Source organism: Lissotriton helveticus, chromosome 3_1 (assembly GCF_964261635.1).
Source record: "Lissotriton helveticus chromosome 3_1, aLisHel1.1, whole genome shotgun sequence".
Classification (NCBI taxonomy): Eukaryota; Metazoa; Chordata; class Amphibia; order Caudata; family Salamandridae; genus Lissotriton; species Lissotriton helveticus.
The window spans coordinates 577,140,572-577,154,888 of NC_136061.1; positions in this window are offsets into that span (position 1 = coordinate 577,140,572).

The following is a 14,317-nucleotide window of genomic DNA, read 5'->3' on the forward strand; positions in this document are numbered from 1 at the left end:
GCACTAAAAGCAATATGTCAAGACAAGATGTACTGTAGTGAACACATCAAGAAGATTTCCAGAATCCAAGTATTTTCTTTTTATTCCAGACGATTCTTTATTCAATATTCATAAAACTCAAGGACTATAGCTGATGCGTTTAGTCTCAATAAGAGACTTCTTCAGGGCTATAGAAAAAAACATACATACAAAAAAAATGTTAAAAACCACATCTAGTTTCTCCATGAATACAAACTTCATTAAAAACGACGCCAGTCTCATAAATACATTCTAGGTCATTTTATGCTCGTACACTTCTTTTTTTTTTTTTACATTATCTATATGATGTTTTATATGCATTTTAGTTTTGTCTCTAACAATATCACGATGGGGAACATCAGCCCAATAGGAATATGAAAAACAAGTCATAACATCCTTTGCATCATCAGTATATAAAAATACAGAGTCTAATCACATCCCTTCTCTGATGACTAAGCCATATGTGACATGGTAACACCGATCCTGTCTGAGCATCCTTATACATTGTACTCATCTACATTTGGCATCACTAAAGTGAAAGTATTAGCGACATACCGCATATGAATCATAGTACGGTTTCACAATCGGTAATTCTTTCAGCAGTCCAGAATTTACAATGAGGAATCTAAAAATTGTCGGGTGCGGTCTGCTATAGCCTCTACCCTCAGTATTTGCTAGATTAATCTCAAACTTTGTTAATGATTTTCACACTATCAAAGGTTTAATCCGAGCAGGTTTTATTTACGGAAATCGCTGCTCCATCAGTGGTTTTAGGGAAAGTTCTTGTGCCTTAATAATGTGTTGGAGGGGGTACTTTATACTATATATAATTTTGGTGAACTGATCCCCCTGGCTAGCACCCCAAGACAGAAAATTGTTCTGGCATAGCTGTTGTCACTTCAAGTAGTTATCACAGAAAATACACTTAAAAACATAAAATTACATAGCAGGCAGCTTAATTTAAATTTTAAATATGGCACTCTCTCCTCCCCAGCAGAGAAACTTGTACTAAATGAGATAGGGATTTGGTGAATATGGGGTTGCGCAATCTTTTTGCTGTCAAACATCAGGCAGGAACAACAGTGATGTCAGGCACTCATTTCACATGTGTCTTCGTTGAGATTTACAACTGATCAGCTTTAGATTTCTCTGACATCAAACATTGAAAGAAAGACAGCATGCTTTTGAATATCTTCTTGAAGCACAGCCGGCCAGTGTGAAATTCAACAAGATTTTACTGATTATTGGGTTGAGAATATTGTTGCATAGTGTTTAATACAGCACAACACAGGACATTAAACAAAGGTGCTGCGATGTATTGCGATGAAACAAAGAGAGAGAGCAGAACTGCACAATATCTGCTAAGATGTAGCACTGCTGCCTCTCCCTTAGCACTTGTGCACTTTAGTCTGCCTTTTGCCATTCATACACCCTTGCACAATAGTACAAGAGTGTGCTGTGATATCTAGTATAGGTTTTCTACTGAAATGGTACCCTTCCAATAAACAATACTGTGCATACACATAGTTTAAAAACAGTCCAATTTTGAGTGTGCTGTACATTAAAGCACAAATTCATAGTTGGAAATATTTGGAGAAATTAAAACTTTTCTCCAACATTATGCCTGTCTTAAGTAGATCTTTTTGGCAAATAATCCCCATCTACCATTTATAGTACAAAGGGCTTTGCACCAAAAGCATGGGTGGTTGTATTGAAACACCAATGTTTCATTGATGAGACACCACCTTGACACAAAGGATTGCAAAGGACTATTTTGTGTTACTGTAGGGCCACTTTCTTCTGCAAATCTGGAATTGTAGTCGAAAGTAAATGTCAATGCAAGCCTTTGAACCCTTTTGTGTCACTTTTTGTGAAAGCTTGATAATTGTTGCCTGGTGCATCTTCCATAGCAGTATTGCAAAGTGCCATATATTGCAGCTGACAGTACTACTCTAACTGAGCGGTGTAAGAAAGTGAATTATTAATTGGGGTGGATGGAAGACCACTACAAGTAAGAAAGATACTAACCTGTTAGGTCAATTCAAAAAAACTTTGAAGTACCGTAATGAATGTTTGCAACCTATTCTAATCTCAATATTGTGAAGCGATCCCTTCTATTATGATACAAAAGGTGTATACCAACAGTATCTCAAATTAAGGTATGAATTACAAGGAAAAGGCAGTGTATTTGATATTTTTGAAAAATGTGTGAGCAATTACATGGATAGATTTGGTTGTAAAGGTTTGAAAAGGTAGTAGAAGCCTGGGTGAAATACCAAATTAAGAAATCTCTGGTAAAGAGATGACATTAAATCTAGGTAATCCTCAAAGCACATAATCTTTTTACGGCACAAATAATTATGCTTCAAGGAGCTTACAAAAATGGGATTACATACAACTTCGCATCCAGCTCTGTCCATCACTCCTAAAATTCTGGAGGGAACTCAACACAATCTTCTGTTAGCACAAATGATTGGGATTCTAGGAGCTAAGACGGATGGAACTGCATCCAACTTCATATCCAGATCTCACTATCCCTTCTGAAATTCTGGATGGACCTCAGCATACCTTCCTTGTAGCACAAATAATTGGGCTTCCAGGAGCTAACAAGGATGGATTACATCAGCCGTGGCCCTTTCAGGTAAGAGTGGTGGGAAATTTCGATAGACGATGAAGAGGAAAAATTAAATAAATAAATACGTTTCCCTCAGCATAGTCTGTCAAAATCCCCCCCATTGGGCTCCACCGCCCCACTGCTCTTACTTGCACGGGCCGCGGTTGGATTACATCCAACTTAATATCCAGCTTTGGCTGTTCCTCCTAAAATTCTGGAAGAAACAACATAATCTTCTGATTGCACAAAAAACTGGGCTTCAAGGAACTACAAGGGATGGGATTGCATCCCACTTTACATCCAACTCTCTCCGTTCTTCCTGAAATTCTGGCTCACAGAGGTTTTTGGGGAGAAAAAAAACGGATTGATTCTGTTGCCCTTTAAAACAGTAAGGAACCATTTCCATTACTTCAAAGGGCTGAGCAGGGTATCAGATGGACTGCCGTCCTTTGAAATTGCCATCTACCCCTGTTCCTGGCATTCTGCCCACCTTTGAGTGATGGGCTCCAGTTCCTCCTCCTGCATCATTCACTTGTCATTGCGGCCCCTAAACCCATCGGGTGTTTGGGCAAAATATTGTTTTAAAAATATCGAGAGACAGAAATATCGGAAATTAAATATAATTGAATACAAATATTGTAATGCACTAATGTTGAAAAGAATATAGTTTTTTTAGGTAAGTAATATTGTTGCAAATAAATTTATGTTTTTAATATTGTTTTCACTAATAATGTGTTTAGAAATATCGTTTTTTAATTATTTTAATATGTTTTAGTTGATATAATAATTGCATATGTTACTATTGTTAATATAAATAGTAATTGTTTATTAAAATATAGCTTGTAATTTTAAGTGATTTCAGAATTTTGTATTCATTTTTATTGTAATTTTTTATTGTAATTTATAGTGTTGGTTTTGTAGGTTGATAAGGTGGGAAGTTAATTAGATAATAAAGAACTGAGAATGATTTAATAAATTTTATTTATTTTTATAATTGATATTTATTATGTAATTTTTGTACTATTGTTTTATTTTCATTATATGTTATTTGTAGGCTGTTAGGTTTGTTGTGGCATAGGTTGGAAACTTAAAGTAGTAGGATGGGAAGTTAAGTAAGTAATTAACAATTATTATTGTTAATGATTTAATTGATTTTTTATTAAGTAATTCATGGAATACCTATTTATTGTATTGGTATTTTACTACTTGTGGGCTGCTTGGTTTGTAGGGATGTAGGGTGGGAAGTTAATTAAGTGATAATTAAATATTTAATATTAATTGTTAATTCATTATTTAATTGTTATTTCATTATATAAAATATGAAATACTAATCTATTTTACTTATATTTTAGTTGGGGTATTAGGTGGGAAGTTAAGTACAATTAACTATTTTATTATTTGTAAATTATTTATTTAACTGAATTTTAAATATTTAAATTGTGGAACACCTATTTAGTTTCATTTTATTTTAGTTGCAGGATGCTATGTTTGTAGCGGTCTAGTATGGTGAGTTAAGTAATAATCAATTGACAATTTAATCTTAATTGTTAATTATTTGATTAATTTTAAGTATGTAAGTTATGGAAGAGTTATTTAAATTTTGAGTGCGGGCTTCTAAGTTTTGTAGAAATACAGGTTGGGAAGTTAATTAATAATTGCTTAAAATTCATTGATTGGTAATAAATTCTTTACTGAATAGTAATAATGTACATTTATTTTTTGTTTTATTATACATATGTTAATGTTTTATACATGTTAATATATGTTTTATTAACAGTTTAATATTTTTCTACATTCATGGGGTTTCTCATATATGTAATGCGTTTGAAGTATTATCTGTACTCTTGCTTAAACTGTAGTATGAATAGTAAAATTAACGTATTCGCTGTTCAACACTTTCCCTTATGTTGCGCTGTTTGGAGTGGGAATAGTACATTTCATCCATCGAAATTCAACACTTTCCCAACTGTTGCATATACTGGAGTAGGAATAGTAAATGTTACCCCTCTCAAATCTAATGCTTTCCCTACTTTTGCCCTGTTTGCCATGGAATAGTAAATTTCACTCCTTCGAAATCCAACGCTTTCCCCACTGTTGCACAGGATGGAGTGGGAGTCGTACATTATACCCCTCCAAAGTACAGCACTTTCCCTACTCCATTCACAAGCTGGTTCAAACCTTGGACGTCACCAGTATTTCCCCGATAACTGCCTCAAAATGTATCCCTACGGTGGACACTACCAACTAACCCATATGAGATGCAGAGTAGCCGTTCCCGTGCAAAAACACACAAAAAAATTAGAACACCACTTTCACAACGAAATGCCAGATCTGCGAAGCACCCCTAAAACAGGCGATAAGCCGTGATAGCACCTGGGATTTAACACCTACCTTTTGCTGGTGCTAAGCAGGACGACTACCCACAACATGAAAGGGGGCCCACCCAAGAGCTACACCTGAAAACCCACAGATGCCATGGAGACAATGATCATGCAATAGCAGGATGTGAGGAGAGGCATGGAGCAGGCATGTGCGAGAACGGTAACTGACCAAGGAATGTGAACCTACCCAATCCCAGGTGTGGCCTGGAGGTGCCTGGCAGACCACAGAGTGCAAACCACGGAAATGCCCATGTGGTGAACAACTGCTGTTTTATTTGGGTTTTTTTAGCGAACACTCGAAGGTACTTACAGGCCTTCCCAGATTCGGAAAAGTATTCCAAGAATCAACCTGCAAAATAAGGTTGCTTTACTTTCTTTATTTTCACTATAGATACTAGGTTCTGAAGAAAGCCAACCTGACCCCTTATGGGCTGTTGATGGCTGAAACATGTCGACCTTTTCATGGACATTAGACAGCGCGGAAGCCCCCTAACTCCTGCTTCCTACGCACGCGGAACCATTTTAACTAGGCTCTTTTCCAGTATTAATTAAAATTTGTCCGAACTGGTTAAGAAAGCCCTTTTTAACTGTACATACCATCTTTTTTTGATCACTAATCACTCCTGTACTAACCAGTGGTCTACCTCCGGGTGGAGGAAGCATACAATTAAATCCTTTAATGATGCTGTCACGTTGCTCAAACAAGGCGGAGAATCAAGATACACCGCCACTCGAGCCTTGGTACGTGAATGAGGGTTTTTTATCGGAACCAGAAACTAACAGATTATAAAACCCTGGTTACTCATGACAAGTGATTTCTTCCTCCATTGATTTTTTGGCACGGAGGGCAGTGGCCAGTGGACGCTATCATGTCCCCACAGGCTGTGGGGCAGAAAGCGGAAATGTTGCACATTACATATCCACCTGCATGCGTGTGCGTAGTGGGTTGGACCTGAGTACGCCAGGCCTGAGTAGGGGTGTGAACAAAAAGCCTGTTGCACTGCTCAATGTTTCTCATTCTGCCAGGGTGGCACCTCTCAGCCCGCTACGAGTCCTGTGCCGAGCGCGGCAGGGCCTGCACCCCTGTGCGCCTGCTGCACCCCGGGCCGCTGGTCCCCAGACCCCTCTTGCCTGCCCCAGTGCACCAACGAGGCTCCGCTCATCTGCCTACACCGATGAGTGTCAAAGAGGGCCCACCACGTGCCGCTGCAAGCACCAGTTCCGAGACCTTTGCACCCTCCTCAGACCATCGCTGGTCCCCGACGCTGGCCCACATTACTCCTTTCTATTTACATACTCTGCCAGCGTCCTCTTTGGCCCAGTAGGCCTCTCATGTGGAACTGGGTCCTGAATGGCAGTGTCCCCAAGTCCGTGGCAGCGACCGCAGCACCAAATCCACTTTGCTCAGTGAGGCATAATTCCATATGGCAGGCCGGCGACACGTGGTGCCTCGAACCCTGTTCAACGCAAGCCGACGACACGTGGTGCCACTAACCCTCTTCAATGCAAGTGGTCGACACGTGGTGCCACTAACCCTATTCAATGCAAGCCGTCGACATGCGTTGCCACTAACCCTGTTCAACGCAAGCCGTCGACACGTGGTGCCACTAACCCTCTTCAACGCAAGCCGGCGATACGTGGTGCCACTGAACCTGAACTACGCAGGCCGGTGGGGCCATCCAACTCAAGCCGGCGACACTTGGTGAATGGCCCTGCGCTGACCGCTGCTTCAGGCCTGCACTGCGGTCCAGTAGGTCATACATGTGGAACTGTGTCTTGGGTAAGATGTGGTGGAGTCCACACCATTGGACATATGCAAAAACAACAGGTGATGGACAGAATGCAGAATAATGTCATATATTCACCCCAGTACAGAGATCTGGGCCTAAATCCATCATTTTTTTGCTCACCATGCCATTTCAGTTTGAACCCAGCCATATGCAAATCAGTCTTGACCCTGTGCCCCATGGGAGCAGTCCAGCCCGAACTGCCAAGCCAGGTCCTCCCTGGACTGGAAACAAGCATCCAAGGACCGGTTTCGATAGCTTGATTCCAGTGGCATAGAGAGCACGGGACTCACGTCTGAGCATACCCGTCCCACTCGGGGTGACAAATGCAAAAACAACAGGTGATGGACAGAATGCAGAACAATGTCATACATTCACCCCAGTACAGAGATCTGGGCCTAAATCTATCGTTTTTTTGCTCACCATGCCATTCCAGTTTGCACCCAGCCATATATAAATCAGTCTTGACCCTGTGCCCCATGGGAGCAGTCCAGCCCGAACTACCAAGCCAGGCCCTCTCTGGACTGGAAACAAGCATCCAAGGACCGTGGAGAGCACAGGACTCACGTCTGAGCATACGCTTCCCACTCTGGGGGACAAATGCAACAAGCATTTGCAATGCAATAGGTCTCGCATTAGGAAAGTTTGATCAATTGGTATTGTAAATGACAAATTTTGTATTTATGTGTTGGTTTTGAAAATAGCTAAATTAATAGCTTTGTCATTTACAATGCCAATAGTTTTAACTTTCGCCAATGTGACACCTATAGCATTTGTAATGCAATATGTGTTGTATTTACGTGACTTAGATGTATTGCTATTACAAATAATAATGGCTTTTATTTTTTTTAAAATAATTAATACTTAAATAAAAGTTATTAGAATTTATAATGGTAATAGCTTAAACTTTTGTAAATAACTTTTGTGAAGATTATGTTCAGTGTATTTTATTGAGACGAAAATCCAAGAACAGAAGTGAAATATTAACATCTTTTTGCGACATTTGTAATAAAGCTTGAAACATTGAGAGAACATATTTGAACCAGTTGTTGTTGAATGGTTGCACAGATTGATGCTGTGGTGGCGCTGAGTGATGTTGTGGTGGCGACGAGTGATGCTGTGGCGTTCATTGATGTTGTGGTAGCGCATAGTGATGTTGTGGTGGTGCTGAGTGATGCTGTGGTGATGCGATAGATAGAGGGAGGGCGATAGATAGAGGGAGGGCGATAGATAGAGGGAGGGCGATAGATGGAGGGAGGGCGATAGATAGAGGGAGGGCGATAGATAGAGGGAGGGCGATAGATGGAGGGAGGGCGATAGATGGAGGAAGGGCGATAGAGTGAGGGAGGGCAATAGATAGAGTGAGGGCAAAAGATGGATAGAGTGAGGGCGATAGATAGGAAGAGTGAGGGCGATAGATAGAGTGAGGGCGATAGATAGATAGACAGAGTGAGGGTGATAGATAGATAGACAGAGTGAGGGCGATAGATAGACAGAGTGAGGGCGATAGATAGGAAGAGTGAGGGCGATAGATAGGGTGAGGGCGATAGATAGATAGACAGAGTGAGGGTGATAGATAGATAGACAGAGTGAGGGCGATAGATAGAGTGAAGGCGATAGATAGAGTGAGGGCGATAGATAGAGTGAGAGCGATAGATAGGAAGAGTGAGGGCGATAGATAGAGTGAGGGCGATAGATAGATAGACAGAGTGAGGGTGATAGATAGATAGACAGAGTGAGGGCGATAGAGTGAGGGCGATAGATAGAGTGAGGGCGATAAATAGATAGAGTGAGGGCGATAGATAGAGTGAGGGCGATAGATAGATAGACAGAGTGAGGGCAAAAGATGGATAGAGTGAGGGCGATAGATAGAGTGAGGGCGATAGATAGAGTGAGAGCGATAGATAGGAAGAGTGAGGGCGATAGATAGAGTGAGGGCGATAGATAGACAGAGTGAGGGTGATAGATAGATAGACAGAGTGAGGGCGATAGATAGACAGAGTGATGGCGATAGAGTGAGGGCGATAGATAGATAGACAGACAGATAGATAGAGTGAGGGCGATAGTTAGATAGTGAGGGCGATAGATAGATAGACAGATAGAGTGAGGGCGATAGATAGAGTGAGGGCGATAGATAGATAGAGTGATGGCGATAGAGAGAAAGGTAGAGAAAGAGTTTGTGGGAGAAGGAAGGTGTTGGGTGGGACTGATGAGATGCAAAGATGATAAGTGTCCCATAATATGTGTAAGAACACCAACAAGGCCTGACTTTCACCAAACACCAAATTGCATTATTGGACTGGTAGTCCAACAATTACACAGGGAGGCTTGCAACTACAAGCCAGGCAATACAAAATCACGTGGACGAGTAGGAAGGCGGTCTCATTTATGGACGCCCTTTCTGCATTTACACTTTGATCTTTGGCTTGGTTAATCAGACAGTGACTGCAGCTGCCCTTTGCCTGGTTTCTCACCCCAATGCCACCCCAAGCTTCCGCCAGACACCCTGTGTATGCCGTGGTGGTACAGGTATGATAGTGCCAGGGTCCTCTGTAAATGAGCATAATAAATACTGACTAAACATATTTAAACTTGTAACCTCACCTCATACAGACAGTTTTGTTTCAAGCTCATTAACCCTGTGACCTGAAAAACTTTACTGAAGCAGGCCCAGACTTGTGCCCAGTGGCAAGACAATGGCGTAATTTACTCGGACAAACTCCATCTGTCAGATGTCGGATCCAGTTTGCAAACATATTCTTCCACATAAAGTTCTGTTTAAAAGACTGGGGGTGAGAACCAGCAGGAGCTAGGCATTCAAACAAAGTCTTCGTTGAGTGCGCACAGTTGTCAAATTCCTCTGGTTCTTGTGAGAAAGGGTGTGAACTGCAGGGTGGCAAGCTGGGAAAAGAGGGCACGATGAGAGGCCCTGAATGTAGCAGGAGAAAGAAAGGGTTTAAGCAAAGCAGGGGAGCTGGGCGAATGAAACAATTCCTTCTAAGTCAGGGCAGTCTCGACAGGGTTGTTAAAATTAGCGTCTGGTTACTGCGACCTTGGGTAACCTTTCTGCGCCCTAGTCCAGCTTGCACATCTGCTCGTCTCGTTATTTTTAATAAATATCTACCTGCTTTATCAACGGATGCCTTGGGGAACTGGGTGATTCGAATGAAGCAAAGAAAAATCTAAACAAGGCTGCCAAGAAGAAAGACAAGTTGTCCCTGCGTGCAGAGTTGGTCTGCACAGTGGGAGGGTGGTGGGTGTAGAGGGATTTGTGAATTGCTCTATCTGAAACATGATTACTCCTTCGCTGGGGAGCCCTCCAGACAAAGCCCCTCGTGGAAACAGGCCTGGGAGCGTAGAAAAAAGATGCCCAGTGAGCACGTGCTGCAGAATTGTATATGAACTGCAGGTCACACGTGCGTGGATCATGCAGCAGGGCTGGCTCAGTCTTTTATCTTTCACCCGGAAAAGGAGCATCATGGTTGGGTTTCTCAATGGACTCTTTTCGTGATGTTAAGCGTGGCGGCTTTAAAACAAAACAACTGCACTGCCTAGCGCATGGGTACTTACAAACTTTCTCTCGGGGGCCAAATTTACAGTGTGGTTTGTGGCCGAGGGCCGCACCGGTGGGGGCGGGGTCAAAGGGGGAGGGGGCGGGGCTAAAACAAAAAGAAAACTTGTGACCATGAGGTTGCACACAGGTCCCTGCAGCAGATGCCTTCATCCACTGAGCCACCAGACCCAGCATACATACATCTCTCTCTCCCTCCTGCCCTCCCTCTCCATCTCTCTCTCCCTCCTGTCCTCCCTCTCCCTCCTGTCCTCCCTCTCCCTCCTGCCCTCCCTCTCCCTCTCCCTCCTGCCCTCCCTCCTGCCCTCTCTCTCCCTCCTGCCCTCTCTCTCCCTCCTGCCCTCCCTCTCCCTCCTGCCCTCCCTGTCCCTCCTGCCCTCTCTCTCCCTCCTGCCCTCCCTCTCCCTCCCTCTCCCTCCTGCCTTCCCTCTCCCGCCCTCCCTCCCTCCTGCCCTCTCTCTCCCTCTTGCCCTCCATCCTGCCCTCTCTCTCCCTCCTGCCCTCTCTCTCCGTCCCTCTCCCTCCTGCCCTCCCTCTCCCTCCCCTCCCTCCTGCCCTCTCTCTCCCTCTCTCTCCCCCTCCTGCCCTCCATCCTGCCTTCTCTCTCCCTCCTGCCCTCTCCCTCCCTCTCCCTCCTGCCCTCCCTCTCTATCTCCCTCCTGCCCTCTCTCTCTCTCTCCCTCCTGCCCTCTCTCTCCCTCCTGCCCTCTCTCTCCCTCCTGTCCTCTCTCTCCCTCCTGTCCTCTCTCTCCCTCCTGTCCTCCCTCTCCCTCTCCCTCCCTCCTGCCCTCCCCCTCCCTCCTGCCCTCTCTCTCCCTCCTGCCCTCCCTCTCCTGCCCTCCCTCCCTCCTGCCCTCTCTCTCCCTCCTGCCCTCTCTCCCTCCTGCCCTCCCTCTCCCTCCTGCCCTCCCTCTCCCTCCTGTCCTCTCTCTCCCTCCTGCCCTCCCTCCTGCCCTCTCTCGCCCTCTCTCTCCCTCCTGTCCTCCCTCTCCCTCCTGCCCTCCCTCCTGCCCTCTCTCTCCCTCCTGCCCTCCCTCTCACTCCTGCCCTCCCTCTCCCTCCTGCCCTCTCTCTCCCTCCTGCCCTCTCTCTCCCTCCTGCCCTCCCTCTCCCTCCTGTCCTCTCTCTCCCTCCTGCCCTCCCTCCTGCCCTCTCTCGCCCTCCCTCTCCCTCCTGCCCTCCCTCTCCCTCCTGCCCTCCCTCTCCCTCTCTCCCCCTCCTGCCCTCCCTCCTGCCCTCTCTCTCCCTCCTGCCCTCTATCCCTCCTGCCCTCCCTTTCCCTCCTGCCCTCCCTCTCCCTCCTGTCCTCTCTCTCCCTCCTGCCCTCCCTCCTGCCCTCTCTCGCCCTCTCTCTCCCTCCTGTCCTCCCTCTCCCTCCTGCCCTCCCTCTCCCCTCCCTCTCCCTCTCTCCCCCTCCTGCCCTCCATCCTGCCCTCTCTCTCCCTCCTGCCCTCTCTCCCTCCTGCCCTCCCTCTCCCTCCTGCCCTCCCTCTCCCTCCTGCCCTCCCTCTCCCTCCTGTCCTCTCTCTCCCTCCTGCCCTCCCTCCTGCCCTCTCTCGCCCTCTCTCTCCCTCCTGTCCTCCCTCTCCCTCCTGCCCTCCCTCCTGCCCTCTCTCTCCCTCCTGCCCTCTCTCTCCCTCCTGCCCTCCCTCTCCCTCCGGTCCTCTCACTCCCTCCTGCCCTCCCTCCTGCCCTCTCTCGCCCTCCCTCTCCCTCCTGCCCTCCCTCTCCCTCCTGCCCTCCCTGTCCCTCTCTCCCCCTCCTGCCCTCCATCCTGCCCTCTCTATCTCCCTCCTGCCCTCCCTCTCTCTCTCTCTCCCTCCTGCCCTCTCTCTCCCTCCTGCCCTCTCTCTCCCTCCTGTCCTCTCTCTCCCTCCTGTCCTCCCTCTCCCTCTCCCTCCTGCCCTCCCCCTCCCTCCTGCCCTCTCTCTCCCTCCTGCCCTCTCTCCCTCCTGCCCTCCCTCTCCCTCCTGCCCTCCCTCGCCCTCCTGTTCTCTCTCTCCCTCCTGCCCTTTCTCGCCCTCTCTCTCCCTCCTGTCCTCCCTCTCCCTCCTGCCCTCCCTCTCACTCCTGCCCTCTCTCTCCCTCCTGCCCTCCCTCTCCCTCCTGCCCTCCCTCTCCCTCTTGTTCTCTCTCTCCCTCCTGCCCTCCCTCCTGCCCTCTCTCTCTCCCTCCTGCCCTCCCTCCTGCCCTCCCGCCCTCCCTCCCTCCAGCCCTCTCTCTCCCTCTCTCTCTCCCTCCTGTCCTCCCTCTCTCTCTCTCACTCCTGCCCTCTCTCTCCCTCCTGTCCTCCCTCTCTCTCTCCTGCCCTCCATGCTGCCCTCCCTCTCTCTCTCCCTCCTGCCCTCCCTCCTGCCCTCCCTCTCCCTCCTGCCCTCCCTGTCCCTCCTGCCCTCCATCTCCCTCCCTCCTGCCCTCCCTCTCCCTCCTGCCCTCCCTCTCCCTCCTGCCCTCCCTGTCCCTCCTGCCCTCCATCTCCCTCCCTCCTGCCCTCTCTCCCTCCTGCCCTCCCTCTCTATCTCTCTTTCCATCCAGCTCTCCCTCTCCCTCCCCCTCTGTCATCTCACTGTGTGTGTCTGTCTGTGTCAGCCTTCAGCCCGGGCTGATACAGCTTCCTCAGCGCACACACAGAAAGATCCCTATCTGGCAAGAAGTTTCTCATGACTAAAATGCAGTTTGCGCGTGCCCTTCTTAGGAGTGTCCACACGACTGTGAGTGAATGGACACCGCATCAGGGTGATTAAGGGGGCGTGGGGGGCAAAGAGACAGCCGTCCATCAGTCGCACTAAAGTACTTAGCAGGTCGTTAAAAGACCATTTACATATTATTGAGGCTTTATTGTAGTGCCCCTGCATCTCCACTCTGACCAACATCTCGCCCGGCTCCACAGAGCAGAGGCGCTAAGAGGTGAAATACAACAAAGCCTCTGCTCTGTGGGGGACGGGGGAGCGGTGATTATCAAGGTCTCCGAGCCCAGCACTGCTGCGGCGGTGTTTGCCAACACTGATAAATTATTTTTTTAAGCACAGGTACGATTGTCTCGAAGGTCCGCGGGCCGCCAAGGAAGCCTTGCCGGGCCGCATCCGGCCCGCGGGCCGTACTATGAGTACCCCTGGCCTAGCGTGTTCTTTTCAACAGAGGGATTGCTGATTATAATAGGCGGTGCAACAAAAATGGATTTCTTACTTTTCATGAAGTGTCAAAAATGACATTAAAAAATCACGCCCTCGTTTATGACTTATGCGAATCCCCAATACACACAATTGGCAATGATGCAAAATCTGACTTATGACCTAGTTGTGCAGTTTTTCGTGAGTTGATTCACTCAATAGGCCATCAATCTCCTGTCATAATAAATAAGAGTACCTTTTTGGTAAGAAAGAGTTTGCATCCAATTTTAAGTGCAGCTTAAATTAGACCCAGGGTGCGGGTGCAGTTTACTAGTTAATAAGCCCAGGGATGTAGTCCTTTAATGTGCAATTCTGCACCGGAAAATCTGGTGAACCACTCTTCAAAGTGCAGGGGGAGGGTAAACCACAAATAATGCAGGCGAGGTCACAAAAGAAGCAATAATAGATCAACAAACCCTGTCTGCATCTGACCTTCACCCTGATGCATTTAAGGACACCTTCGCCCCACCACCCTTCAGAGAGAACAAACTACTCATGGCCCGCTGAGGGGCTCCGAAACAATTTGGTGTATGTTAATTGTTTTAAAACCTAATACACAAGAATATATAATGAGACAGAAAGGCCTATCATAATCATAACTGAAATAATGGCTTCCAGTTTAGCGGAGAAGCAGGACGCACTGTTTATTGTAGTGCCACATGTTGCCACGCGCAAGCTGCGGAGTGCTAACATTTTACCCCCACCTGCAAGTGCTAGCTCCAAATTAATTTTGAGGAAAGACGCTGCGCCATTTCAACTTTTTTTAAATTATGAAT